We start from the raw sequence: 5,009 nt of genomic DNA, 5'->3' as shown, positions 1-5,009 counted from the left end.
TTAGGTGAAGAGGAAAAATAATTTCAAACCTAGAAGACTACCTCCAACCAAAGTATCAATCAGCTGTAAAGATGAAATCAAGACTTTTGAACATACAAAGATTTAGAACATTTACTGTTCATGTACTATTTCTATTTTTAAAAAACTTATTCTAGATTACTTTTTGGCAAAACAAAAAGTATTCAAGAAATTATAATATACTTCCTGTTTCTAGTAATGGCAGACACATTTATTTGGAAAATAGCTTAAGAGCTAGGTAAAACATTTTTAAATCTTGAAAGAAAGAAAAAGAAGAAAGAGAAAGAAAGAAAGAGAGAGAAAGGAAAGGAAAGGAAAAGAAAGGAAAGGAAAGGGAAGGAGAAAGAAGGGAGGGAGGGAGGGAAGGAAGGAAGGAAAGCAGGCAGGCAGGCAGGCAAGCTGGGCACAGTGGCTCATGCCTGTAATCCCAGCACTTTGGGAGGCCGAAGCAGGGAAGATCAAAAGGTCAGGAGATCGAGACCATCCTGGCTAGCATGGTGAAACCCCGTCTCTACTAAAAATACCAAAAAATTAGCCGGGCGTGGTGGTGGATGCCTGTAGTCCCAGCTACTCAGGAGGCTGAGGCAGGAGAATGGCATGAACCCAGGAGGCGGAGCTTGCAGTAAGCTGAAATCGTGACACTGCGCTCCAGCCTGGGCGACAGAGCGACTCGTCTCAACAACAACAACAACAAAAAAAAGAAAGAAAAGAGAGAGGGGAGGGGAGGGGAAGGGAGGGGAGGGGAGGTGGGAGGGGGGAGGGGAGAGGACAGGAGGGGGGGAGGGGGAGGGGGGAGGGGGAGGTGGGAGGGGAGGGGGGAGGGGAGGGGGAGGGGAAGCGGGAGGGGAAGGGGGAGGGGAAGGGGAAGGGGAAGGGGGAGGGGAAGGGGGAGGGGAAGGGGAAGGGGGGATGCGAAGGGAGGGGGAGGGGAGGGGGAGGGGAGGGGGAGGGGAGGGGGAGGGGGAGGGCAGGGGAAGGGGAGTGGAGGGGGAGGGGAGTGGAGGGGGAGGGGACCGGGGAGGGGAGGAGAGCGGGGAGGGGAGGAGAGCGGGGAGGGGAGGGGGAGGGGAGCGGGGAGGGGAGTGGAGGGGGAGGGGAGTGGAGGGGAGAGGGGAGGGGGAGGGGAGTGGAGAGGGGAGGGGGAGGGGGAGGGGAGGGGGGAGGGGGAGGGGGAGGGGAGGGGAGGGGAGGGGGAGGGGAGGGGAGGAGGGGACAGGAAGGGGGAGGGGAGGGGGAGGGGGAGGGGGGAGGGGGAGGGGAAGGGGGGAGGGGAAGGGGGAGGGGAGGGGGAGGGGGAGGGGCAGGGGAGGGGAGGGGTGGGGAGGGGGAGGGTTGGGGAGGGGGAGGGTTGGGCAGGGGGAGGGGGAGGGGGTGGGGGAGGGGCACGGGGAGGGGCAGGGGAGGGGGAGGGGAGGAGGAGGGGAAGGGGGAGGGGTGGGGAGGGGAAGGGGGAGGGGTGGGAGGGGGAGGGGAGGGGAGGGGGAGGGTTGGGGAGGGGAGGGGAGGGGGAGGGGCATGGGGAGGGGCAGGGGAGGGGGAGGGGGAGGGGCACGGGGAGGGGCAGGGGAGGGGGAGGGGTGGGGAGGGGGAGGGGGAGGGGAGGGGGAGGGGGAGGGGCATGGGGAGGGGCAGGGGAGGGGGAGGGGGAGGGGCATGGGGAGGGGCAGGGGAGGGGGAGGGAGGGGGCACGGGGAGGGGCAGGGGAGGGGGAGGGGTGGGGAGGGGGAGGGGAAGGGGAGGGAGAGGGGAGGGGCACGGGGAGGGGGAGGGGAGGGGGAGGGGAAGGGGGAGGGGTGGGGAGGGGGAGGGGGAGGGGAGGGGGAGGGGAGGGGCAGGGGAGGGGGATGGGTGGGGAGGGGGAGGGGTGGGGATGGGTAGGGGAGGGGGAGGGGAGGGGAGGGGGAGGGTTGGGGAGGGGGAGGGGACGGGGAGGGGGAGGGGCAGGGGGAGGGGCAGGGGAGGGGGAGGGGGAGGGGCACGGGGAGGGGCAGGGGAGGGGGAGGGGGAGGGTGAGGGGAGGGGGAGGGGGAGGGGCACGGGGAGGGGCAGGGGAGGGGGAGGGGCAGGAGAGGGGGAGGGGAAGGGGAGGGGGAGGGGAAGGGGAGGGGGAGGGGAAGGGGAGGGGGAGGGGAGGGGGAGGGGGACGGGCACGGGGAGGGGCAGGGGCACGGGGAGGGGCAGGGGAGGGGGACGGGGAGGGGCAGGGGAGGGGGAGGGGAGGGGAGGGGGAGGGTTGGGGAGGGGGAGGGGAGGGGGAGGGGAGGGGGAGGGGAGGGGCAGGGGAGGGGGGAGGGAAGGGGGGGAGGGGAGGGGCAGGGGAGGGGGAGGGAAGGGGGAGGGGGAGGGGGAGGGGAGGGGGAGGGGAGGGGAGGGGAGGATTCTAAAACAAATACAAGGCCAAAACTGAAGGTAAACTAGAAACCCAAGGAGATAAATTTATATGGAAGTTACTTTGGCCCTAAGAGTATTTGCCAGTCCTAGCCAATTTGAACTTTTATTTTCCCTTTCAACTTTCATTTTGGAACTAATTTAAGTTCTACATTATGTATTTTACATTAAACTTCTACTTTAGTAGTTTTGCGTGCGTTTAGCCTTTTATGAATGAAATATTATATTATATTATATTATATTATATTATATTATATTATATATGTTATTCTGTGCCTGGCTTATTTGGCTCAACATTATGTCTGAAATTCATATATTTTTTGGTAGTGTATAGCTGTAATTTATCATGTATTTCACAATATATTTATCATGTATACTGTTTGATACTTGAGTTTTTCTTGGCTTGGGGGATGCTCTAAATAAATCTGCTATACACAGGCTTATACATATCCCAGTACACAAGGATGTCCTCACATCAATTCTCCAATATTACATTTTGTAACACCATTTGGCAACAATTTAATCTACAGGGGCCTTGACCATTTAATCATCCCTCAAGACCTCACACCAGTCCACTACATTGACAGTGTCATGCAGATAGGTCCTGGAAACAATGTTACAGGGCCAATAGGTTCATATGCCTGCTTCACAGTAACATACCAATACACTGAGACAGCAGGATTTACAGCAGAGAAAGAGTTTAAGTTCAGGGTGGCCAAGTAAGGAGATGAGATGAGACCTTCATATTCATCTCCCTGAGGAGTTCTTGGCTGTGCCTTTTAAGGGGCTCATGGAAGGCAAGAGGCTGGAAAATTGGGGTCATAGATTGGTAGGGGTAAGGGGGATGAAATAATCAGTATGTGGAAATTGTATTCTTTGGTGAGTTAGCTCCCCAGGGGGTCCTTCAGACCAAATGATGTCAGTAGTTTCATTAATAAGCCAGACCTGAAAGAACACCTCAAAGGAAAAACAATAATTCATAATGTTCAAGTTGTTATCTATAGAGCAATTAAGAGTAATTATAATCTTATAACAGGTCTACATGATTCTAGGACAATAGGCACCAAATAGCTATAAGGAAGCATGTCAGAGAGCAAGCTCACATAATGATTATTGATGAATGGGCTGCAAGCTTGGTTTATTTTCACTATCCCCCTTCCCTTCTTCCCTGATTAATTTTATAAAGTTTATAGGAATGGTTTCATTAAGAAGTAGCAAGTACTTTCCATGTTTTAGTAAGGCCTACATAGTAAGTTGCACAAAAACAAAGAAGGGGGCTGGGCGCCATGGCTCACGCCTGTAATACCACCACTTTGGGAGACCGAGGCAGGTGGATCACAAGGTCAGGAGTTCGAGACCAGCCTGGCCAACGTAGTGAAACCCCATCTCTACTAAAAAAAAAATACAAAAAAAATTAGCCGGGCATGGTCATGTGCACCTGTAATCCCAGCTACTCAGGAGGCTGAGGCAGGAGAATCACTTGAACCCAGGAGGCAGAGGTTGCAGTGAGCCAAGATCACGCCACTGCACTCCAACCTGGGTAACAAAGCGAGACTCCATCTCAAAAAAATAAAGCAAAATCATTTATGCAGCCCATTTACCTGTCATTTCAGAGTGGCCCATTCATAAAGAGCCTAGAGCCTGAAAATATCTGAACATAATATCTCATACAAATTCCTCACTGAAGATGAGATGCTCAATAATCAGAGCATCAGGAGAACTATTTTGTTGTTGATCCCAACTCTTTTTCTGGCCAGCACATTCACTGCTAAATGAACTAATAAATTAAAGGCCATGATGGAGGATATACATGGACTTACTAGCATGGACTTCCACTCACCAAATCTGACTTGGTTACTTAATGCTAAACTCCTGACATGGAGAAAGAGAAAATGACATTATTCTCTATCATGAATAGGGTAGCAATTTGTCCTCAAGAATAGACACATTATGGGTTTAGATTTGTTTCCCTGCTCATCAAATATCTGTCAGCACCACCTTTGGTGGTTATACTAAATTTCTTATGCATCATTGTGGCATCCTACATAATAGTGCCTCTGACAGAGGAACACATTTCACAATAAAGAGAGGAATAATCTGATGCCCATGGAGGGAAATGGCCAAATTATTTTCTAATTATTATGGACTTATAAAAGGCTTTAGCAATGAGATGTGTGTGTGTGTGTGTGTGTGTGTGTGTGTGTGTGTGTATGTGTATGTATGCCTGTGTGTATTTGTGGCTGCTGTAGAAATTTTTAAAGTTTTTCAATTTGTATATAAAATATGATAAATAAATGTTTTAAAATTTGATCACTATATTATTAAATGTGCAAAGATTCATTTTCACACTATCTTTAATAATTTATAATATAAAAAGATTTTTACATTTAACAAGTGACATCCTACTTAATTTGCTTTAAGTTACATGTGAGTATCTAACTATATTATAAATAAATTCTCAAAATTGATATTATGCTTGATTTAGAACCCAAATGTAGCTCTTTGTAATACATTGTTAGATACAATCACGACAAATTTTCTATCTTAATACAGATAATGCTTAATGTGCCACATAAGAGTTTTGATTAGCTGAATGCCACCTA

At 51.3% G+C, this 5,009-nt stretch overlaps 1 pseudogene; it reads right to left on the bottom strand.

Annotated features, from left to right (window-relative positions):
- Positions 1-794: 794 nt before the first annotated feature.
- Positions 795-1,741, bottom strand: LOC134760805 (uncharacterized; annotated as a pseudogene).
- Between the last annotated feature and the right edge of the window lie 3,268 nt (positions 1,742-5,009).

The sequence above is a fragment of the Pongo abelii genome, chromosome 1 (genome assembly GCF_028885655.2).
Source record: "Pongo abelii isolate AG06213 chromosome 1, NHGRI_mPonAbe1-v2.0_pri, whole genome shotgun sequence".
NCBI classification, from domain to species: Eukaryota; Metazoa; Chordata; class Mammalia; order Primates; family Hominidae; genus Pongo; species Pongo abelii.
The sequence above is the reverse complement of the archived record's forward strand: the minus strand, read 5'-3'. Positions and strand labels throughout refer to the sequence as shown.